Source organism: Cnephaeus nilssonii (assembly GCF_951640355.1).
Source record: "Cnephaeus nilssonii genome assembly, chromosome: Y".
Classification (NCBI taxonomy): domain Eukaryota; kingdom Metazoa; phylum Chordata; class Mammalia; order Chiroptera; family Vespertilionidae; genus Cnephaeus; species Cnephaeus nilssonii.
Window position 1 is genome coordinate 9,631,969 of NC_137096.1, and position 26,183 is coordinate 9,658,151.

Consider the following 26,183-nt stretch of genomic DNA (forward strand, 5'->3'; position numbering starts at 1 on the left):
ATTTTAATTGGGTCTTTCAAAAAATGTCCATAGTGGAACTGCCTGTTTGAAAGTTTGGACATATTTTTGCTGAATTTTGAGACAGAGAGCGGGGAAGGGAGAGAGGAAAAGAAAGGAGGAAGGAGGCAGAGAGAGAGGGAGGAAGGGAGGGAGGAGGGAGGGAGGGATCTAAGGTGGGAGGGAAAGAGGGAGGCAGGGAGGAAGGAACATTCACTTGGTGTTCCACTTACCGATGCATTCATTGGTTGCTTATTGTATGTGCACTGACCAGGGATTGAACTAGCAATTTTGGCCTGTTGGGAAGACGCTCTAACCACTTAGGAACCCTGCAGGGTGAAAGTCTGCATATTTTAAGGCTTTCAGTAAAAATTGCCAAAGGACCCTTCCCCAACAGAGCATGAGCATCAAGTATCTTCATTCTGGAATATGGAATTTCCCTCTCCAATATCGCCCTGCTCATCCCCAGGCGCCAGTTCCAGGCAGGTGGGTCCCACTCTCAGGATGCTCTCTATTGGTTTACAGTTCCCCGGGACACATAGCAATGACCTCGCTGATCCACAGTGCCAACTGCCAAGTAGCGAGTTTCATTGTCACCACCTTAGGATGAATCTTATCCATGACTTGCATGGGACTGGCTGAGTGGCGGGATTGGTACATGGAGAACAGCTCCGCCCCCTCCCCGGTGCTGGCCAGTGTAGGGATGTGGAAGGTCTGCACTTACCAGTCCAACAGCCTCCAGAGCAGAGCCATAGTGTGTCACCGCTACCCCTACAGTGACACCTACTGACTGCTGAATATTCGCATCGCTCAGCACCTGCTGCTGGCCGCCAACCTCCTGGCTCTCTTGGGGAAAGTGCTCACGGTCATGGGCCTGCAGAGAGTGTGCCTGGCTCATCTTCAGAAGGAAAACACCTGCAATCTCTTCTTGGCTTCCGGAGTCCTGAGCATCATAGCTGGCACATTAATCTTCATTGCTGTGATTTGGAACTACCACTCTGTGATGAATGAAGAGGGCATATGCTTCCCGCCATCCTTCCACATCCCCTTCAGGCCCGACCAGCAGAAGATGGGCAGCACCGTCCCTGTGGCGGTTCTGGCTGCCATCCTGATGCTGCTGAGTGGGCTGTTTACCCTCTCTTACCAGCTTCCCCCCAACAGCCCAGTGTACCCCGAGTTCTCAGAAATGTGAAAATCCCACTTGCATACCTTTGCAAATCCAACATGAGCAGTTTATGGGGGTGAAGTATAATCTGGATGCTCTAGGAAATAGTTCCAAGGACTCACGATAATAGAAAAGTCCCTTTTCAGTTCCAAGCCCTTGTCAAGGGCTCTTTGGGAATGACTGTTTAAGGTTCTCACTTTATTATTTTTTCACAGGAATAAGGCAAGAGAATGTGTCCTGCACCTTTCCCTACAGGGCAGCACACAGCGAGGGCACCTGAGGGAGGTGGCATTTCTCTCATTCTTTCTCCTCCTTGGGATCCTCACAAAGTAGTCAGGAGCAAGAGGCTGCCATGTGGCCTTTGGGCTTGGGGCCATAGTGGGACAGTGCCTGGCCTCTGCTGGGGGTGCCTGGCAGGGAGAGGTCCCTGTGAGAGCACTTGAGGAGGAAGACCCAGCAGAGGCAGAACGTGGGCTCCGGGACACCAGCAGGTGCCTGCCAAAGTGCCCGTCCCGTGAGCTGAGTGTTTCCTGACTCAGGAGTCACTTTGCCCTTTTGATTCCTTGTGCTTCCTGTTTGCCACCCCTTTGGGCCTTTCTTCTCCTCCCTGCCCACCTCCATTCCCAGCTGATATGTCCCTTGTGAGTTCCTAGCAGGAATTCTTCCAGGGAGACAGTAAGGTCCAACTGGAAGCAGACTCCGGTGACAGCCAGGGCCCAAGTCGGTTTCGCCTTAAGGTCCTGGTTCTATGACTGATCAGGGAGGCCACCCTGTGGCCTGGAACTAGTTCCCTATCATGAGACTTGATCCCCATCACCTTGCTTTCTCTTCCAGTTTTTCTACTTAACACTCGGATGGATTACAGTGACTATTTGGTCTAAGACCTTAAAAAGTATATTTCTACAGTAGAAAGACTTCAACTCTTGAAGACCTGTTCAGTGACTCTGGCCCTTTAAGGGGCCTATTGTCATAGGCCTGCAGGCCAGCCTTGGGAGCCATGGAAACATAAGAATGTTTGGTTTCCTCATCTCTGTTATAGCCTGGCAGTTTCTACCATTAGTACCTCTGAGACGTCCTCCTCCTGCCTTCTGTATTGGCTGGGTAACCATTGTGCTTTATTTTTTACCCTAGTTAAGAGAGCCCTGAGATATCTTGTGGTGTGGGGGTGTCTATGTAATCCATTTATTTCCTCTGTGAACAGGTTAACTGTCATCAGCAGTCCTGCAGAGAGGTGAACGTAGGCCACTTTAATTGTTCACCCTTTATGTAAGACTTGTCTAGTTTAAGAACATGATTTTATTGATTTCAGAGAGAGAGAGGAAGGGACATGGAGAGGGAGAATAAACATCAATGATGAAAAACACGGACTGGCTGCCTACTGCACCACTCCTACTGAGAATAGAGTATCCAACTGACCAGGAATTGAACCTTGACCTCCTGGTTCAGAGGTTGACTATCAACAACTGAGACACACCAACCAGGCCCACAATGCCATTTCAAGTGTTCCTTCCACAAGTTGTTCAGGGTTATCTGGCCCGAAAGAATGATCTTTATAAATAAGGCATCTTCCATGATTATCTGGCCATGAGAAGGGATTTCTGCTATCAGCTTGGGCATTCTCTCCTCCTGTCCCTCCCACTGGGGGCCCCTCAGAATAAAGCCCGAACCCCTCAAAGATCTCCATGCACTGGCTTCGATGCCCACTCCTGTTCATCATTTGCTCATTTCTATTCTTGTATTGCTCTACATGCCCCCATTTATCTCCAACTTAAAATATAGAAATATCCCTGGTTATCCCAGCAGATGCCATCTTGTTTTACCTTCTCAGTGTATTTCAGAATGGGCAAAAATAAGATCCTGCTACACACTTATAATTTTCTTATCCTCATTTTATTTATTTTTAATTTTGTATCATTAATTTTAATTGATATTTTAGAGAGAGAAGAAGGGAGAGGGAGAATAGAAACATCTGTAAGCTGCTTCCTGCATGCACCCTAACAGGGACTATGCTGGCACCTCATATATGTGTTGTGATCAAAAATCAAACCGGCTGTGCATGCATATGAGCCTAACCAATGTTTAAGTTCAACAGGGGGTTGGGGCATCCGTGGGGAGGGGTGTGGGATGGGAATGGGGTGATGAGGACAAATATGTGACACCTTAATCAATAAAGAAATTAAAAAAAGAAAAGAAAATCAAACCGGCAACTTTTTGGTGCACAGGACAATGCCCTCTCAGCTAAGCCACATCAACCAGGGATTTTATTTTCATTTTAAATTCAACCCACCATGAACTTTTCTGATGATACCGAATTCCCTTCTCCTCTAATGTCTGCTGGATTCTACAGGGAATTAATTACTTTAATACTAGGTATTTCAGCATATTTGTGTACCAGAATTAATCCTCTATTGTTTCCTAAGTTTTTTTATTGTTTTTATTTCAAAAAATTATATTCATAACACATAACTGTAAGTTTCAAACAGCCACAGATTATTTAAACAATCAGCCTGGTCAGTGTGTTTCAGTGGCTGAGCATGGGGCTATGAACCAGGAGGTCATGGTTCAATTCCCAGACAGGGCACATGCCCAGGTTGCGGGTTTGATCCCCAGCAGGGGATGTTCAGAAGGCAGCCCATCCATAAATCTCTCTCTTCATTGATGCATCTCTCTCTCTCTCCCCCTCTCACTTTCTCTCTGAAATCATAGCCTCAGGTCATGGGCAAAGGAAGCCATTTACACAGGAATGCCCTGGGCACAATTCCTGTCTTCAGAAACAGGCAGAAGGGAACCAGGGTGTTTGGGGATTCCTGCTGAGGTGGGAAACTAAAGAGAAGCAAGAAACCAGAGATATTATCTCTTTTAAGCTTAGCGGTGGTGACAGGTGTATTTACCCCTGGACTGGTCATTGAGCTGTACACTTAGATTTGGTGCAATTTTCTACATGAATGTGATTCTGCACAATATTAATAGCTTCAAAACCCACCATCTCTCTGATCCCATTGTGTGTACGAGTTTGCAACATGCTGCTTGAACTTGGTATATTGTGGACATCTTCCCTTTGGTCACATTACATTTTATTTTATTTTTAAGTTTCTCTTTGTGGTTGAAAGTATTATAGATGTCCCCTTTCCTTGTCCCATTAACTCCCTAAACCCTGCACCCTCCCCAGGCATTCACTGAACTATTGCCTATATCCATGGGTTATGCATATACATTCTATGGTTAATTTCATCCCATCACCCCAACCCTCTACACACACACACACACACACACACACACACACACACACACCATCCCTCAGAGATTTAGCATTCTGTTCTATGCTTCCATGTCTCTGGATCTATATTGTTCATCAATGTTTTTTTAAAAATCTTTATTGTTGAAAGATTACACCTGTCCCATTCCTGCCCCCCCAATCAACCCCCTCCAGCACATCCTGTCCCACACCCCAGGGCTTCAACACCCTATGTCTGCGTTCATAGGTTCTGCATATGCATACAAGGTCCTTAGTTAATTACCTCCCAACCACCACTTTCCCTTGCCTTTCTTCCAAGACTCTTCCCTCTATCCATGCTTCCATGTCTCTGGATCCACTCTGTACATCAGTTTATTTTATTCATGAGATTTTTACATTAGAGTGAGATCATGGGATACTTGTATTTCTCTGACTGAATAAGTTTGCTTAGCATGATACTTTCCAGGTCCCTCCATGCTGTCTCAAAGGCTAAGAGATCATTGTTTTTGATAGGTCCCTAATATTCCATTGTGCAATGAAAAACTGCTAAATGTTGAAGAAGGTGTGGAAAAATTAGAATCTGAATATATAGCTGGTGAGAATGTATGAAACTACCAACAGTCAGTTCCTACATTCACTGCAAAAGGGCAGCCACTTAGAAAGACAGCTTAGTACTTTGTTCAAAGTTAAACACATAGAGTTACAGCATGAACCATGCAAGGTCTCACTCCCACCTATCTACACTCCAGAAATGAGAAAATACACCCATGCAGACTTTTAGACACTAATCTTCACCGTAACGGAATTTGTAAGAGCCAAAACTTAAAATGGATCTAAATGTCCCCTAACTGACAAGGGAAAAACAAACTGTAGTACATCCATACAATGAAGACGGCTCTGCCATTGAAAGGACTGATCTGCTCCCAGAAGCTACAATACAGATGAACCTTGAAAACATTATGCGAGGTGAGAAGGGCCAGACACCAAAGATCACACCAAGTGCAACTGGGCTGCACTTGTAAGTTTGGTATGGAGCTCCATTGTATGGTTGTAGCATACATTATTTCACCAAACCCTACTGTTGGCCTTGACATGGTTTCCCATTGTTCAATGTCACACAGCGCTGTGATGCCCATCTCTATTGTAAAATATTTGTCGCCAATCTTAATTGGGTCTTTCAACAAATGCCCATAGGTGCAACTGCCTGTTTGAAAGTTTGAATGTATTTTTGTTGATTTTTGAGACAGGGAGTGGGAAGAGAGAGATAAGATGAAGAAGAGTGAGAGGGAGGGAAGAAGGGAGGGAGGAACATTGACTTGGTGTTCCACTGACTGTTGCAATCATTGCTGGCTTATTGTATGTGCACTGACCAGGGATCCATGTAGCAATTTTGGCCTGTTGAAAAGACGCTCTAACCAGGTAAGTATGCTGCAGGGTGAAAGTCTGCATATTTTAAGGCTTTTAGTAAAAATTGCCCAAGGACCCTTCGCCAGCCGAGTATGCGGGTCAAGTATCTCCATTCAGGAATATAGCATTTCCCTCTCCAATATCGCCCTGCTCATCCCTAGGGGGCAGTTCCAGGACGGTTTGTCCCACCCTCATGACCCTCTCTATTGGTTTGCAGTTTCCCAGGATACATGGCCATGAACACGCTAGTCCACAGTGCCAACTGCCAAGTAGTGGTTTTCATTGTCACCACCAAAGGATGGATCTTCTCCATGACCTGCATGGGCCTGGCGGAGTGGCGGTTTGGTACATGGAGAACAGCTCCGCCCCCTCCCCGGGGTTGGCCTGTGTAGGGATGTGGAAGGTCTGCACTTACCAGTCCAACGGCCTCCAGAGCAGAGCCATAGCATGTCATCGCTACACCTACAGTGACACCTACGTGCCAATCAGTATTCGAATCGCTCAGCACCTGCTGCTGGCTGCCAACCTCCTGGCTCTCTTGGGGAAAGTGCTCACGGTCATGGGCCTACAGAAAGTATGCTTGGCTCATCTTTAGAAGAAAAACACCTGCCATCAGTTCTTCGCTTCCAGTGTCCTGAGAATCATAGCTGGCACATTTATCTTCATGGCTGTGATCTGGAACTACCACTCTGTGATGAATGAAGAGGGCATATGCTTCCCGTCATCCTTCCACATCCCCTTCAGGCCCAACAAGCAGGAGATCGGCAGCACCGTCCCCATGGCGGTTCTGGCTGCCATCCTGATGCTGCTGAGTGCGCTGTTTACCCTCTCTTACCAGCTTCCCCCCAACAGCCAAGTGTACCCCCAGGTCTCAGAAATGAGAAATTCCCAGTTTCAAAGCTTTGCAAATACACAATGACCAGTTTATCGGGGTAAAGTATTATCAGGATACTCTAGGAAATAGATGCAAGGACTCACGACCATAGAAAAGGCCAATTTGAGCAGAAAGTGTGTATTTGTTTATGTCCAAATTGAGATCCTTGATTGGTTAATGAACTTCCATTAAAAAAATACGCAAAAAAAACCACCACTGTCCACCTGTCTTAATTATTGGGGGTTCGGTGCACAAAGATTTCTGCACAAGGAGTGGGTCCCTCAGCCCATCTGCACTCTCTCCAATCTGGGAACCTTCAGGGGAGCCCTCTCCAATCCCGGAATTTCTGTCTGTCTTTGAAATCATATGAGCGGATTTTCTGAGACCCCACCCCAGTTTGGTTTGGTGATCACAGCATAATAGAGGTCCTTTCCTTTTTATTTCCCTTTGGTCCAATTGTGGAGATTTCCTAGAAGTCACAGGATATCTTTCCTTTAATATTTCCTCAACATTGTGACTTTACTTACGTCTCTCACCTTTGCTTTCCCTCCATCCCCTACCCACAACAGTAACTTGCTCGAGGCTCACATTGCTCTAGTGTTTTGGAGATCCCGCAATGCGCCAGCCAACAGACCTACGATTCCCAGAATTCCTGGTGCTCCGTGAGCTCTTGGTTTCCACTTCCAGTCCAGGGGCTGCACAAACCAAGAGGACTGTGAACTCCAGCCACCCCCAGGCAGGACTGACAGGACCAGCCAATCCAGTGGCGTCCCCGGGACAACGGCCGCTTGGCATCTTACCTTGCCCCAGGCTGCTCAGCACATGCGTGCATAGGCCCTGAGCTTCCTAGGAGCTGGAATGCCCCCCGAGTCACTACAGAGAAAGGGCGGGCATCCCGCCCTGCTCCCAGCCGCTCGATGCCTGTGGTCGTGCCCTCTGCCCACAGGCCTGGTCATCTTTCCCTGGTTAATTTGCATGCTCATCTCTGATTGGCTGTGGGCATCTCTGTGGTATGGTCAATTTACATATTTTTATTATTAGTATAGATAATCAAGGTTATATACCTATTGTGTGAAAATGAGAGTTGCTCGGATTCTCACAGCTCCCTCTCAAACTGCCACTACAAACAAGCAACCAGACCTTCTATGCCATGGCCCTAACACCTCTCCACTCCACCTGTACAGGCAATTTTCCCAAATGTGCAAAAGCAAAATAGTGGAAGGAATCCGCCTTCCATTACCAGACGCAGAAGTTATTACGATTCTGCCATAATCATTTTCTCTCTCCTTCCTTCCCTTCTTTTCATCTATTTTTCTTTCTCTGAAGACCTAAAGCAAACCCCAGACATCACATTTCTTCATCCTTATACACTTCAAAAGTAGTGTCTAAAAAAAGGACATTTCCCTGCAAAAAGACAGTACACCTTTAACGTTAACAACCTTTTGTTGTTATTATCAAACTCTTATTAGAATTTTTAAAGCTTTAAAAATAATTGTACAGCCCTAGCTGGTTTGGCTCAGTGGATAGAGCATCGGACTGCGGACTGAAAGGTACCAGGTTCTATTCTGGTCAAGGGCACATACCCCGGATTTGAGCTGGATGCCCAGTGGGGGCATATAGAAGGCAGCCTATCAATGAATCTCTCTCATCATTGATGTTTCTCTCTCTCCCTCTCCACACCTCTCTGAAATAAATAATAATATATTTACAAAAATAATTGTACAATTTTATTTCTTTTATTGCATAAGATGTCCAGGCTGCCTCTTAAGGCTCAATTGAAAGCATTCCCCCTTCCACACCTTCTTTGCTATTTTCGCAAAAAGATTTTGGTTTGCTGAAGAAAATGAGCCAATTGTCCTGTGTTTAAAATTGCTACCTATCTCTTAAAGCTTAACTGGATTCTGAGTCAGCATAGGTCTTGTTTCTACAAATCTAGGTAACTGCCCTCAGAACCGCACTCCATAGGTATACCCTGTGTGAAAAAAAAAAAAACAACCACAACACATTTCTCTTCCATGCTTTATGGGTGGTCCAACTCACTTCCTGGGTAATTTGTAAGCCCCTCCCCACCCCCGCCCGCTCCTCTACTAACATCCTCATCTCATTACAATCCAAAATCATGTTTATAGGCATTTCAGGAGAGACTACTTCAGCTCACTCTCTGACTGATGGCTTCTTTCAGGTCATATTAACTAGATATCTTTCATGTGAGAAGTGCTTCTAATATATCTAGTCAAGTACTGCGGGGCCATAACATACACTTTACCCACACCATCTGCTTCATTGCTCACAGCACCTCAGAAGTTTCAAAGGACTGACTTAAAACTCAACAATTAACTGGGGGAGGTCATTAATAGGTTTAAATTGAGACAGACTCACTTTAATGTTAGAGCTACAGCAGAGAAATCCAAGGGCTGAAGTGAAATGACTTTCTTCTCAAAGAATACTTATGTCTCTGAGAGCAGAGTGAGTGACAATATTTCCCCTTGGAGCATAAGTATATCAGTTATTTAAACATGTGTTCCAAAGACATTGCCTGTGGACCCCAGAATATTCATTGGATCCTTTGGCTATGGGCAAGAGATTCTTCCCTCTTCCCTCTTCCCTCTGATAGAGCAAATGTAAAGTGGTAGATGCCCCTTCTCTGTCTGCTATGATTTGCACAATGTCCTTAGAACTGGGAGGAAGTCACAGCCTCTGCATTGAGTGAGAGTCCCTGGCCCCCATCCCAGGGGTTTGAAAGGAGCCTTTGGGTTCCATGGGATTTTCAGTGCTGGCCTGCAGTCAAGTCTTACCCATTCTCCTTGCAGGTCTGGAAGGCTGGGATATGGTCCCTAGGTAAACAGCATGTTTCCCCCCATGAAATCTGTCCCCAAAGTAGGCCTGGTTAACAGACTGACAGGACATATAAGTTTGAAACAGGACGTGTGTTATTTAAGTGAGTCAAACCTGTGGTTATTTGAAAAAGGAAGCTCTTGGGAGACATGCTTCTGATGAGGACCAGTTTCTGGAACATGATACCCTGCTGAGGGAAGTGCGCCTGCCTCCTGCTGTTCCAAAAGGAGAATGATTGAACCCCTGGAGCTGTGGAAAGCTGTATCTTGACCCCTCTTTGCCTTCAGTGTCAACAGAGAGCAAGTGGACAGGTCATAAGGGTTCAGACACAGCAGGTGAGGCGGCCACCATGGCGGGGTGTGCTCTGGGGAAGCTGGGAAAAGAGTTCTGAGCCCTTGTCTAGGGCTCTTTGGGAATGACTGAGGTTCTCACTTAATTATTTTTTCACAGGAATAAGGCAAGAGAATGTGCCCTGTGCATTTCCCATCAGGGCAGCACAAAGCGAGGGCGCCTGAGGGCGGTGATATTTCTCTCATTCTTCCTCCTCCCTGGGAATCCTTCCAAGGTGCCCAGGAGCTAGAGGCTGCCATGTGGCCTTTGGGTTGGTGGTCAGTGTGGGACAGTGCCGGGCCTCTGTGGGGTCCCTGTGAGAGCACTTGAGGAGGGAGACCCAGCAGAGGCAGCGCCTGGGCTCAGGGACACCAGCAGGTGCCTGTCACAGTGCCCCCCCAGTGAGCTGACTGTTTCCTGACTCAGGAGTCACTTTGCCCTTTCTCTTCCTTGTTCTCCCTGTTTGCCACCCCCTTTGGCCCTTTCTTCTCCCGCCCACTTCCATCCCCAGCTCACTTGTCCCGTGTAATATCCTAGCAGGAACTCTTCCAGGGAGACAGCAAGGTCCAAATGGAAGCAGAGTCCAGTGACAGCCAGGACCCAAGTCAGTTTCATCCCAGGTTCCTGGTCCAAGGACTGATCCGGTATCGCACGCCCCCTCACCCCCTTGCCCTGGCCCTGGCTACCTATCATAACACTTGCTCCCCATTTCCGTGGCTCTTATTCCAGGGTTTCTACTTAAGACTTGGATTGATTACAGTGACTATTTGGTCTAAGACCTTAGAAAGGACATTTATACAGTAGAAAGACTTCAACTCTTGAAGACTTGTTCAGTGACTCTGGCCCTTTAAGGAGGCTATTGTCACAGGCCTGCAGGCCAGCCCTGGGAACCATCCTACATAATAAAAAGGCAATATGCAAATTGCATCACTCCGCTACACCCATAATAGGGCCAGCTGGAGGCGCGGGGGGGCAGGACTCAGGGTGGCCGATTGGGTGGCAGTAGGAGCTGGGGGGTCGGGGACTCGCGAGTCTCCGTTCCCTGCTCCTCCAGCAGACCTAAACGGCTGGTGCTGCGGGAGGACCCATGGGGCCCGCAGAAGAAGCCGGAGGCGGCGGAAGACGCAGGTGGTCAATTGCATGGCTGCTGGAACCAGTTTTCCGCCAGCACCAGTTTTCCTCTGGCCACCACCCCCCATCGGAGCACCTCGCGAGTCCCGCCCTCAGCCTTCAGGAGGCGCTCCGATCAGCGGGTGGCCAGACAAAAACTGGTGCTGGCAGAAAACTGGTGCTGGCAGCCAGGTGAAGGAAAGTCTATTGCACGAAACTTCGTGCAATGGGCTTCTAGTAGAAACATAAGAATGTTTGGTTTCCTCATCTCTGTTACAGCCTGGCAGTTGCTACCATTTGTACCTCTGAGATGTCCTCCTCCTGCCTTATGTATTGGCTGGGTAACCATTGCCCTTTATTTTTTACCCTCGTTAAGAGAACACTGAGATTTCTTGGGGTGCGGGGGTCTCTATGTAATCCATTTATTTGCTCTGTGAACAGGTTAACTGTCATCAGCAGTCCTGCAGAGAGGTGAGGGTAGGCCACTTTAATTGTTTATTTTTTATGTAAGATTTGTCTAGTTTAAAAACACGTTTTTATTGATTTAATAGAGAGAGGAAGGGACAGGGAGAGGGAGAAGAAACATCAATGATGAAAAACACTGGTTGGCTGCCTACTGCACCAGTCCTACTGAGAATAGAATATCCAACTGACCAGGAATTGAACCTTGACCTCCTGGTTCAGAGGTTGACTATCAACAACTGAGACACACCAACCAGGCCCACAATCCCATTTCAAGTGTTCCTTCCACAAGTTGTTCAGGGTTATCAGGCCCGAAAGAACGATCGTTATAAATAAGGCAACTTCCATGAAAATCTGGCCATGAGAAGGAATTTCTGGTATCAGCCTGGGAGTTCTCTCATCCTCTCCCTCCCACTGGGGGCCTCTCAGAATAAAGCCCAAATCCCTCAAAGCTCTCTATGCACTGCCTTCGATGCCCACTACTGTTCACCCTTTGTTCATTTCTATTCTTGTATTGCTGTAAATCCCCCATTTATCTCCAACTTAAAATATAGAAATATCCCTGGTAATCCCAGTAGATGCCATCTTGTTTTCTCTTCCCAGTGTATTTCAGAATGGGCAAAAATAAGATACTGCTACACACATAATTTTCTTATTTTCATTTTATTTATTTTTAATTTTGTATTATGAATTTTAACTGAATTTTAGAGAGAGAAGAAGGGAGATAGAGAATAGAAACATCTGTCAGCTGCTTCCTGCATGCCCCCTAAAAGGGACCATGCTGGCACCTCAGATATGTGTCATGACCAGAAATCAAGCCAGCAACTTTTTGGTGCACAGGACAATGCTGGTGGTGGGTGCAGCTAAGCCACCTCAATCAGGGATCTTATTTTCATTTTAAATTCAACCCACCATGACCTTTTCCCATGATACTGAATTCTCTTCTCCTCTCATGTCTGCTGGGTACTACAGGAAATGAATTACTTTAATACTAAGTATTGCAACATATTTGTGTGCCAGAATTAATTCTCCATTGCTTCCTAAGTTTTTTTTATTGTTTTTATTTCAAAAAATTTTGCTCATGATAAATAACTGAAAGTTTTAAACAGCCACAGATTATTTAAAAAATCAGCCTGGTCAGGGTGCCTCAGTGGCTGAGTGTTGACCTATGAACCAGGAGGTCATGGTTCAAATCCCAGTCAGGGCACATGCCCGGGATGAGGGCTTGATCCCCAGTAGGGGATGTTTAGAAGGCAGCAGATCCATAATTCTCTCTCTTCATTGATGCATCTATCTCTCTCTCCCCCTCTCACTTTCTCTCTGAAATCATAGCCTTAGTTCATGGCACAAAGGAAGCCATTTACACAGGAATGCCCTTGGCACAATTCCTGTCTTGAAAAACAGGCAGAAGGGAACCAAGGTGTTTGGGGATTCCTGCTGAGGTGGGAAACTAAAGACAAGCAAGAAACCAGAGATATTACCTCTTTTAAGCTGAGGGGTGGCAATAGGTGTATTTACCCCTTGACAGGTCATAGAGCTGTACACTTAGATTTGGTGCATTTTTCTATATGAATGTGATTCTTTACAATATAAATAGCTTTAAAGCTCACCATCCCTCTGATCCCATTGTCTGTAGGAGTTTGTAACATGCTGCTGGCACTTGGTATATTGTGGACATCTTCCCTTTGGTCACATTACATTCTACTTTTTATTTTATTTTACTTTTAAATTTCTCTTTGTGGTTGAAAATACTAGATGTCCTTTTTTCCCTGTCCCATTGACTACCTCCACCCTGAACCCACTCCAGGCATTCACTGAACTATTGCCTATATCCATGAGTTATGCATATACATTAAATTGTTAATCTTATCCTATCGACCCACCGCCCTCTACACAACACACACACACACACACACACACACACACACACACACACACACACACACACACACCATCCCTCAGAGATTTGACATTCTGTTCTATGCTTTCATGTCTCTGGATCTATTTTGTTCATCAGTGTGTTTTTTTAATCTTTATTGTTGAAAGATTACATATGTCCCCCTTTTTACTCATCAACCCCTCCAGCACATCCTGTCCCACATCCCAGGAATTCAGCACCCTATTGTTTGTGTTCATGCATTCTGCATATGCAAACAAGTTTCTGAGTTAATTACCTCCCACCCAATCACTTCCCCTTGCCTTTCTTCCAAGACTCCGCCCTTGTTCCATGCCTGTATGTTTCTGGATTTACTCCGTTCATCAGTTTATGTTACTCATTAGATTCCACATTAGAGTGAGATCATGGGATACATGTCCTTCTCTGACTGACTTCTTTTGCTTAGCATGATACTTTCCAGGTCCCTCCATGCTGTCTCAAAGGGCAAGAGATCCTTGTTTTTGATAGGTGCTTAGTATTCCATTGTGTAAATAAAACTATTAAAAGTTGGAGAAAGTGCAGAGAAATTAGAACCTGAATATATAGCTGGTGAGAATGTAAAAATCTCCCAATGGGCAGTTCCTACATTCACTGCAAAAGTGTAGCCACTTGGAGAGGCAGCTTAGTACTTTGTTCAAAGTTAAACACATACAGTTACAGCATGAGCCACGCACAGGTCTCACTCCTACCTATCTATACTCCAGAAATGAGAACATACACCATGCAAATTTTAGGCTCAAATGTTCACAGCAACGGAATTTGTAAGAGCCAAAATTTAAATTAATCTAAATGTCCACACACTGACGAAGGGATAAACAAACTGTGGTACATCCATACAATGGAAGACGGCTCTGCCATTGAAAGGAATGATCTGCTCCCAGGAGCTACAATACAGATGAACCTTGAAAACATTATGCGAGGTGAGAAGGGCCAGACAACAAACATCACACCAAGTGCGACTTGGCTGCACTTGTAAGTTTGGTATGGAGCTCCATTGTATGGTTGTAGCATACATTATTTCACCAAACCCTACTTTTGGGTTTGACATGGTTTCCCATTGTTTAATGTAACACAGCGCTGTGATGCCCATCTCTATTGTAAAATATTTGTAGCGAATCTTAATTGGGTCTTTCAACAAATGCCCATAAGTGGAACTGCCTCTTTGAAAGTTTGAACATATTTTTTGTTGAATTTTGAGACAGAGAGGGGGAAGAAATAGAGGAAAAGAAAGAGGGAAAGAGGGAAGGACAGAAGGAGAAAGGGAGGGAGGAACGGAAGGAGGGAGGCAGGGAGGGAGCTGAGAGGGAGGGATGGAGGGAGGGAGGAAGGAACATTGACTTGGTGTTCCACTTACAGATGCCTTCATTGGTTGCTTTTTGTATGTCAACTGACCAGGGATTGAACTAGAAATTTGGCCTGTAGGGAAGACGCTCTAACCACTTAGAAACACTGCAGGGTGAAAGTCTGCATATTTTAAGGCTTTCAGTAAAAGTTGCCAATGACCCTTCCCCAGCAGAACATGGGGGTCAAGTATCTCCATTCTGAAATATGGAATTTCCCTCTCCGATACAGCCTCGCTCATTCCTAAGGGGCCGTACCAGACAGGTGGGTCCCACCCTATGACCCGCTCTATTGGTTTGCAGTTCCCGGGACACATGGCAATGACCTCGCTGGTCCACAGTGCCAACTGCCAAGTAGCGGGTTTCATTGTCACCACCGTAGAATGGATCTTCTCCATGACTTGCATGGGACTGGCCGAGTGGTAGGTTTGGTACATGGAGATCAGCTCCGCCCCCTCCCCGGGGCTGGCCTGTGTAGGGATGTGGAAGGTCTGCACTTACCAGTCCAACAGCCTCCAGTGCAGAGCAATAGCATGTCACCGCTACCCCTACAGTGACACGTACTTGCTCCTCAATATCCACATGGCTCAGCACCTGCTGCTGGCCGCCAACCTCCTGGCTCTCTTGGGGAAAGTGCTCATGGTCATGGGCCTGCAGAGAGTGTGCTTGGCTCATCTTCAGAAAGAACACCTGCAAGGTCTTCTTGGCTTCCGGAGTCCTGAACATCATAGCTGGTGCATTTATCTTCATTGCTGTTATATGGACTACCACTCTGTGATGAATGAAGAGTGCATATGCTTCCCGCCATTCTTCCACATCCCCTTCAGGCCCGACCAGCAGGAGATGGGCAGCACCGTCCCTGTGGCAGTTCTGGCTACCATCCTGATGTTGTTGAGTGGGCTGTTTACCCTCTCTTACCAGCTTCCCCCCAACAGACAAGTGTACCCTGAGGTCTCAGAAGTTTGAAATTCCTGGTTGCATAGATTTGTAAATCCACAATGAGCAGTATATGGGGGTGAAGTATTATCAGCATGATCTAGGAAATAGTTCCAAGGACTCACCACCATAGAAAAGGCCATTTTGAGCAGAAAGTGGGCATTTGCTTTATGTCCAAATTGGGCTCATTGATTGGTGAATGAACTTCCATAAAAAAAAAATTCCAAGCCAACCACTGTCCACCATCTTTATTATGATTGGGTAAACTATGGGCCTCGTGCCCAAAGATTCGTGCACAGGGGGTTGGGGTCCCTCAGCACAACGTGCACCCTGTCCAATACGGGTACCTTCAAGGAAGTCCTCTCCAATCCCAGGGTTTCTGTCTGTCTTTGCAATCATATGTGGGGATTGTCTGAGACCCCAACCCAGTTTGGTTTGGTGTTCACAGCTTCATAGAGGTCTTTTTTTTTTTTTCTTTGATCCATTGGTGGAGATTTCCTATCAATGGCAGGATATCTTTCCTTTAATATTTCCTCAACACTGTGACTTTACTTACGTCTCTCACCTTTGCTTTCCCTCCATCCCCTACCCACAACAGTAACTTGCTCTAGACTCACTTTGCTCTAGTGTTTTGGAGATCCCACAATGCATCTGCCATCAGAACTATGATTCCCAGAATACCTGGTGCTCCCCACGCTCTTGGTTTCCACTTCTGGTCCATCGGCTACACCAACCAAAGGACTTTGAATGCCAGCCACCTCCAGGCAGGGCTGACAGGATAAGACAATCCAGTGGCATCCCCTGGTCCCTGGCCGCTTGGCATCTTACCCCAACTCCAGCTGCTCTGTGCCTGCTTGCTTAGGCTTGGAGCTTCAGGGGAACTGGAACACACACTGCGTCACAATAATCACGCAGCGGGCGTCCTGCGCTGCTCCCAGCCGCTTGTTGCCTGTGTGTGTGCCCTCTGCCCACAGGCCCGCCAACTTCATTGGGTGAATTTGCATATTCACCCCTGATTGGCTGTGTGCTTCGCGGAGGTATGGTCAATTTACACATTTTTCTATTATCCTTTCTAATAATAGAGCAATATGCAAATTAACTGTCCCTCTGTGACAAAAATGGCGGCCCCCATAGCCACAAGATGGCGGCGCCAAGTCCCCTCAGCTCTGCTGCTGGGGTGTCCAGCTTGTCTGAAGGAGCAGCGAGGCTGGATCCACCTCTGGAGGGGTTTTTGATCCGCCCCCAGACACGGCAGTAACAGCCTGAACAGCAGGGCATGGAGGCTTCCTTAGCGCGGCGGCAGCGGGGAAGCCCCAAACCCTGCAAACAGAGCCCAGAAAGCAGGCCATGGAGGCTTCCATGCCAGCAGAGAAGCCCCAGGCCCTGCAAACGGAGCCCGGACAGCAGAGCATGGAGGTTTCCTAAGCGCAGCGGCAGCAGGGAAGACCCAGGCCCTGCAAACATAGCCCAGAAAGCAGGGCATGGAGGCTTCCACGCCAGCAGGGAAGACCGAGGCCCGGCTAACAGAGCCAGGACAGCAGGGCTTGGGGACTTCCTTAGCGCAGCGGCAACAGGAGCACCCCCAGGTCCGGCAGTCAGAGCCCAGACAGCAGGGCATGGAGGCTTCGGCAGCAGCAGGGAAGCCCCAGGCCCAGCAAACAGAACTGGACAGCAGGGCTTCCCTGCGGCCTCCGCGCTAAGGAAACCCCCATGCCCTGCTGTCAGGGCTCTATCTGCTGGGCCTGGGGGTGTCCCTGCCGCCTCTGTGCTAAGGAAGACCCAGGCCCAGCAAACAGAGCCCAGACAGCAGGGCTTGGGGGCTTCCTTAGCAAGGTGGTGGCGGGAACACCCCCAGACTCCACAGACAGAGCCAGGACAACAGGGCATGGGGACTTCCTTAGTGTGTTGGTGTTGGCGAAGCCCCCAGGCCTGGCAGACAGAGCACACTGCAGGGCATTGGGGCTTCCTTCGCATGGTGCATGGCGGAGGCAGGCAGAGAGTAGAGAGCAGGGCATGGGGGCTTCATCTCCATGGCTCCAGTGAAACCTCCAGGCCTGCAGAGAGCAGAGAACCACAGGGAGTGGGCCTAAGCCATCAGTAGGACATCCCCCTGAGAGATCCTGGATTGTAGAGGGTGCAGGTTGGGCTGAGGGATGCCCATGCACGAATTTTGTGCACCGGGCCTCTAGTTATTATAGATAATCAATGTTATAAACCTAGTGTGTGAAAATGAGAATTGCTGGGATTCTCACAGCTCCCTCTCAAAATCCCACTAGAAACAACAAACCTGACCTTCTTTGTTATGGCGCTAACACCTTTCCACCTGTACATGTAATTTCCACTAATGTGCAAAAGCAGAATAGTGTAAGGACTATTAAAGGACACAGCAATTATCTGTCCTTTCATTAAAGGACACAGCAATTATCATTATTCTGCCATATTCATTTTCTCTCTTCTTTCTTCCCTTCTTTTCATCTATTTCTCTTTCTCAGAAGATCTCCGAAGCAAACCCCAGACATCACATTTCTTCATCATTATACACTTCAAAACTAGTCTCTAAAAATAGGACATTACCTTGCATAAACATAGTATGCCTTTAAAGTTAACAACTTTTTTGTTGATATTATCAAATACTTAGAATTTTTAAAGCTTGAAAAATAATTGTACAGTCCTAGCTGGTTCGGCTCAGTGGATAGAGTCTCAGCCTGCAGACTGGAAGGTCCCAGGTTCAATTCTGGTCAAGGGCACATACCCAAGTTGTGTGCTCAATGCCCAGTGGGTGCATGCAGGAGGCAGTCTATCAATGATTGTCTCTCATCATTGATGTTTCTATCTCTCTCTCCCTCTCCACTCATCTCTGAAATAATAAAGATATATTTTTAAAAAATTTTCTCTAATAAAATGGTAATATGCAAATTAACCATCACTCCGCTACATAAGCCACGCCCACCAGCCAAGTCACGCCCACCAGCCAATCAGTGCGAGTATGCAAATTAACCCCAATCCAAGATGGCTACAGCCACAGAGAGCAAGGTTTCCCAGGTAACAGAGTAAGCCAAGCTTTCCATAGCCGTTGCAGGCCTAAGCCTCCACTAAAGCTACAAAGTTTCAATTATAGAAGGTAAACAAATTCAAACAAATGGCGGCAGAATGGAGCTTGAGAGAGCAGGCCAGGGTTGCTGGCGGCAACAGGGGAAGCAAAGCTTTCCGCACACCCTGGCTGGGCTCACCCGCTTAAGGCTACAAAGTTTCAATTGTAGAAGGTGAATTAACTGCCGCAGAAATGGCTGCTGCCCCAGAGGGAGCAGCAGGCTTGGCTCCGCTCCAGGCTACAAAGTTTCAATTGTAGAAGGAAAATAAATTCCAGATACCAGGGCCTCCCCTTGGGTTGCCAGGGGGCGTGGCCGGCCTGCAAACCACCACAGGCCAATCGCTCAGGCTGCCCCACACCCCAAGGGAACCCCCACCCTTATCTGTGACACCCTTCAGGGCAAACCAGCTGGCCCCCACCCATTCACCAGGCCTCTATCTTATCTAATAAAAGAGTAATATACAGATTGATCATCACTGCAACACACAATATAGCTGCCCCCATGTGGTCAAAGATCCTGCCCCCATGTGGACACAACATGGCCACTACAAGATGGCCAGCAGGAGAGGGCAGTTGGGAGGCACCTGGCCTGCGAGGGAGGGCAGTTGTGAGGGACCAGGCCTGCAAGGGAGGGCAGTTGGAGGTGATCAACCCTGCAGGAGAGGGCAGTTAGGGGTGACCAGGCTGGCAGAGGAGGGAAGTTGGGGGCAAACAGGCTGGCAGGGGAGCAGCTAAGCATCAACCAGGCTGGCAGCGGAGTGGTTAGGGGGTGATCAGGCTGGCAGGCAGAAGCGATTAGGGGCAATCAGGCAGGCAGGCAGGCAAGCAGTTGGGAGCCAGCAGTCCTGGATTGTGAGAGGGATGTCCGACTGCCCGATCGGGCCTAAAAGGGCAGTCGGACATCCCTCCAGGAGTCCCAGATTGGAGAGGGTACAGGCTGGGCTGAGGGATAACCTCCCGCCGTGCACGAATTTCGTGCACTGGGCTTCTAGTAAGTGTATAATTTTATTTATTTTATTGCATAAGATGTTCACTCTGCCTCTTAAGTCTCAATTTACTTCCCTTCCACACCTTCTTTGCTATTTTTGTAAAAAGATTTTGGTTTGCTAAAGAAAAGGAGCCAATTGTCCAGTTTTTGAAATTGCTACCTACCTCTTAAAGCTTAATTAGATTCCAGTTTGCTTAGGTCTAGTTTCTACAAATCTAGGTAACTGCTCTCAGAACCACACCTGATAGGTATACCCGTGAGAAAAAATATTTCTCTCCCAGGCTTAATGGGTTGTCACACTCACTCCCTGGGTAAGGTGTAAGCTCCCCCTCCCCTTCTAACATCCTCATCTCATTACATAACAAAATCATGTTCATAGGCATGTCAGGAGAGACAACAACTTCAGTTCACTCACTGACTGGTGGCTTCTTTCAGCTAATATTAACTATATGACTTTCAGGCGAGAAGTGCCTCTGAAACAATCAGACAAGAATTTGGAGACATAACATACACCTGAACCACACCCTCTGTTCCATTGCTCACAGCTCCACAGAAGTTTCAAGGGACTCAATTAAAACTCAATCATTAACTGGGGGAGGTCTTTAATAGGTTTAAATTGAGACAGACTCACTTCAATGAGAGAGCTATAGGAGAGAAATCCAAGGGCTGACATGAAATGACTTTTTTCTCAAAGAGTACTTAAGTCTCTGAGAGCAGAGTGTCTGACAAAATTTCCACCTGGGTCATAAGTCTATCAGCTATTTAAACATGTGTTCCAAAGATATTGCCTGTGGACCCCAGAATATTCATTTGATCCTTTGGCTGTGGGCAAGGGATGCTTCCCTCTTCCCTCTGACAGAGCAAGTGTAAAGTGGTAGAAGCATTCTTTAGGAAATGCCCCTTTCTGCCTGCTATAATTTGCACAATGTCCTTAGAACTGGGAGGAAGTCAGAGCCCCGCATTGAGTGAGAGTCCTTGGCCCGCATCCCAGGGTCCCATGGGACATTCAGGGCTGGCCTTGGGCCAAGTCTTACCCATTCTCCTTGCAGCTGTGGAATGGCTGGGAAATGGTTCCTAGGTAAACAGCACGTTGCCCCCCATGAAATCTGTCCTCAAAGTGGGCCTTGTTAACTGACTGACAGGACATATAAGTTTGAAACCAGACATGTGTTATTTAAGTGAGTCAAACCTCTGGATATTTGCAAAAAAGAGGCTTCTGGGAGACATGTTTCTGAATTCCACACATTGTCCAAACACATTTCTTCACCATTTCCTCACATTGATAAATGATTAACAATTCTTTTCCAAGTATTTCCTACAGTTTACAGTTGCTTTTCGTGATTCTCTGTGATTCCTTAGACTGGAGTAAAGTGTGCTTTCTGATCTTTCACTGGGATTTTCCCGCATTAGACCAACTTCTTTCTTCCCTCTGTGCTCACATTGAGAAATGCTTTTCACTTGTTTTCCAAAGCTTTGCATAGTTTACTGTTGCTTTTCAGTGAGTACTCAGAGGTTTCTAACACTTCTATACTCTGCTTTCTTCTCTCTTTCCTGGATATCACCACACTGTACAAGCACATTTCCACTTTCTTTCTCCAAAGAGCAATGTGATTTTTACTCTTTGTCCAATCAGTTTGTGCAAATAACTGCTGATTATCAGTTACTAATGGTTTGTAACACTGTGCTGCGATGGGCTTCTGCTCTTCAGCACAAACTTTCCCACATTTTCAAACACATTTGTACAGTCTTTCCTCATGTTCATAAGTGATTTGCATCTGCTTTCTGTCTGTATTGTAGAGATTATAGCTGCTGTTCAGTGATTTCAATGTGCTATCAAAAGTGTTCTCTAATGTGTGTATTGCTCTTCATCACTGATTTCTCCTTGTGCTCAAACACTGTTCTTCACTCTTTCCTCACATTCCAAAAGCTTTTCAATTGTGTTCTAACGGTTTAATCGTTTACTGATGCTTTTCAGTGAATTCTCATTGGTTTCCAACTCTGTGCCATGGTGTATATATTGCTCTTTTTCTTTGATACAACCACCTTGTACAAACACCTTTAGAGGCACTTTCCTCACACTCCTACATGACTTTCACTTGTCTTCTCACTTTTAAGTGTATGTCACTGCTGATTTTCAGGGTATCCCTAGGGCTTCTAACACTGTGCTCTTGTGCATTTATAGCTGTCTTTCCATGATTTTCCTGCATTATACAAATATCTTTCTTCACGCTTTCCTCACAGTGAGGGAAAATGTACACTTTTCTTCCCACTATTTAGTATCCTTTCCTGCTGCATTTCCGAAGTTCTCGGTGGTTTCTTAGATTGGGGCAGAGTGCGCTTTCTGCCCTTTACCCAGGATTTTCCCGCAATGTACCAACTTCTTTCTTCCCTCTGTGCTCACAATGGGAAATCATTTATTGTTGTTTTGACATTCTTTTAGATAGTTTACTGTTGCTTTTCAGTGAGTACCCATAGGTTTCTAACGCTGCTATACTCTGCTTCCTGCTCTCTTTCATGGATATCACAATGTACAAACACATTTCTAGACACGTTTCTCACGTTCCAAAATGACTTGCACTTGTGTTCTATTTGGTGTTACTGCTGGTTTTCAGCGAATTTCTAGGGCTTCTTAAACTGTGCTCTCCTTGTTTTACAGCCTTCTCAAGGGATTTTCCCGCATTGTACAGAAACCTTTCTTCCCTCTTTGCTCACAGTGAGAAATATATACTTGTTTTCCAACTATTTTGTATTGTTTACTGTTGTGTTTTTGAGAATTCACAATGTATCCAACACACTTATTGTATGCTTACTGCTCATTTCATGGATATCACCTCCTTTTGCCAATTCCTTTCTACATTCTTTCCTCAGGTAGAGAAGTGAGTTTTACTTGTTTCCTAACCATTGATATCAGTAATTGCTGCTTTCCAATGAACTACTGGTGTTTTTTCATACTGTGCTATAGTGTGCTTTCTGCTCTATTCCAGGTATTTCCACTCATTGTACAAACATTTTTCTTTATCATTTCCTCATATTGATAAATGATTTACAATTCTTTTCCAAGTATTTCCTACAGTTTACTGCTTCTTTGCGTGATTCTCAGTGATTTCTTAGTCTGGGGTAGAGTATGCTTTCTGCTCTTTACACGGGATTTTCCCTCATTGTACAAAAACCTTTCTTCACTCTTTCCTCACAATGAAAAATGATGTACACTTGTTTTATAACTATTTTGTGTCCGTTACTGCTGCATTTCAGTGAATACAGAGTGATTTCTACCCAGAAATAGTATGCATACTGCTTTATTTCATGGATATCTGCGCATTTTACAAACATTTTTCTACATTCTTTCCACAAATAGAGAAGTTTGTTTTACTTGTTTTCTAACATTTTTGGGATCAGTTATTGCTGCTATCCAATGGAATACTGTTGGTTTTTATCACTGTGCTATACTGTGCTTCCTGTTCTATGTAAAAGATTTCCACACACTGTCTAAACACCTTTATTCTCCATATCCTCACATTGACAAATGATTTACAATTCTTTTCCAAGTATTTTCTACAGTTTACTGCTGCTTGGCGTGATTCTCTGTGATTTCATAGATTGGGGTACAGTGTGTTTTCTCCTGTTTTCATGGGATTTTCCTGCATTGTACCAAATTCTTTCTTCTCTCTGTGCTCACAATGGGAAATGATTTATTCTTGTTTTGCAACTCTTTTATATAATTTACTGTTGCTTTTCAGTGAGTACCCAGAGTTTTTTAACACTGCTATACTCTGCTTTCTTCTCTCTTTCATGGATATCACCACAATGTTCAAACACCTTTTTAGACTCTTTCCTCACATTCCTAAATTACTTTCACTTGTGTTCTCTCTATTTGGTGTTAGTGCTGGTTTTCAGCGAACTCCTATGGCTTCTATCACTTTGCTTTAGTATGGTTAGTTCCATTTCAAGGGATTTTCCCTCATTGTACAGAATCCTTTCTTCCCTCTTTGCTCACAGTGAGAAATGATATACACTTGTTTTCCAATTATTTTGTATTGTTTACTGCTGTGTTTTAGAGAATTCACAATGGTATCCAACACAGTTATCTTATGCTTACTGGTTGATTTCATAAATATCATCTCCTTTTACAAAATCCTTTCTACATTCTTTCCTCACAAAGAGAAGTGAGTTTTGCTTTCTTTCCTTTGGTATCAGTTACCGCTGATTTCCTATTTATTACTGCTATTTTTTTTTTATCACTGTGCTACAGTGTGCTTTCCGCTCTTTTTTTTAATTTTATTTTTTATATTTTGCTTTCTGCTCTTTACACAGGATTTTCCCGCATTGGAATAAATTCTATCTTCCCTCTGGGCTCACATTGAGAAATGATTACACTTGTTTTCCAATGCTTTTGTATTGTTTACTGTTGCTTTTCATGGAGTATTCAGAGCTTTCTAATACTGCTGTACCCTGCTTCCTGCTCTCTTCCATGGATATCACCACATTTCACAAACACCTTTCTACATTCTATCCCCACAGGACTATGTGATTTTTAGTCGTTGTCTGAAGCATTTTGTATAAGTTACTGGTGTTTTTCATTCAGTTACTAGTGGTTTGTAACACTGTGCTATTGTGTGCTTCTGTTCTTTAGCACTCAGATGCCTACATTGTCAAAACTTTTGTGCAGTTTTTCCTCATGTTCATAAGTGAATTCCACCTGTTTTCATCTCTATTGTAGATATTAAAGCTGCTGTTCACTGATTTCACAGTGCTTTCAAAAGTCTTCTCTAATGGGTGTACTTCTCTTCATCACTGATTTCTCCTCGTGCTCAAACACAGTTCTACACTCTTTCCTCACATTCCAAATGCTTTTCAATTGTGTTCTAACCGTTTTGCATTTACTGCTGCTTTTCAGTGAATTCTCATTGGTTTCTCTGTGCCATGGTGTATGTATTGCTCTTTTTCTTTGATTCAATCACCTTGTACAAACACCTTTCTAGACTCTTTCCTCACATTCATAAGTGACTTTCACTTGTCTTCTCTCTATTAGGTATATGTCACTGCTGATTTTTAGATAATTCCTAGGGATTCTAACACTCTGCTCTAGTGTGTTTACAGCTTCACTTGATTCTCACGCATTGTACAAATACCTTTATTCACACTTTCCTAAAGGTGAGGAAGGTGTACGTTTGTCTTCCAAACATTTAGTATCATTTACTGCTGTGTTTGTCAATACAGAGTGGTTTCTATCACAGTTATGGTATGCTTACTGTTCTATCACTTAGATATCCCCCCATTTTACAAACTCCTTTCTACATCTTTTCCTCATATAGAGAATTTAGTTTTGTTTTCTAACCATTGCTATCAATGATATACACTTGTTTTCTAAGTGTTTCCTACAGTTTACTGCAGCTTTTCATGATTCTCGGTGATTTCTTGTAGAGATTACAGGTGCTGTTCACTAATTTCAAAATACTTTCAAAAGTGTGCTCTAATGTGTGTATTGCCCTTCAGCACTGATTTCTCCTCGTGCTCAAAAACCATTCTAGAGTCTTTTCTCGTTTTCAAAAGAGATTTTTACTTGTTTTCTAACTATTTTGTCATTTACTGCTGCTTTTCATTGAATTCTCATTGGTTTCTATCACTGTGCTATATTGTGCATATTCCTCTTTTTCATTATTTCATGGACTTTTATATTCAACTTTCTGGACTCTTTCCTCTCATTCAAAGTGACTTACAGTTGTCTTCTCTCTATTTGCTGTACATCAGTGCTAATTTTCATCAAATTCCTAGCGCTTCAAACGTTGTGCTCCAATGTGGTTACAGCTGTCTTTAAGCGATTTTCTCGCATTGTACAAAAACTCTTTTTTCACTCTTTTCTCACAGTGTGAAATGAGGTACATGTATTTCCAACAATTTTGTATCACTTACTGATGAGTTCAAGTGAATTCACAGTGGTTTTCTGGAATAGTTTGACAATCCTTACTGCTCTATTTCACATATATCACCGCATTTCACAAACTCCTTTTTAAGATTTTTTCCTCACATAGAGAAGTTAGTTTTACTTGTTTTGAAACCATTTGCATCAGTTACTGCTCCTTTTCAGTGAATTACATCGTGTTTTTAACACTGTGCTACATTTAGAGTGCTTACTGCTCTACTGAAGGGATTGCCACACATTGTAAAAACATTCTATCCCCACAGGACATAGAATGTTTTTTTATTCACCATTTCCTCACATTGAGAAATGATTTACACTTCTTTTCCAAGTATTTCCTACAGTTTACTGCTGCTTTTCTATAATTTTCCAGGGATTTCTTAGTTTGGGGTATATTGTGCTTTCTGCTCTTGACCTGGGATTTTCCCAAATTGGACCAACTTTTTTCTTCCCTTTGTGCTCTCAATGGGAAATGATTTACTCTTGTTTTCCAACCCTTTTATATAGTCTACTGTTGTTTTTTTCTGTGGGTACCCAGAGGTTTCCAACACTGCTATACA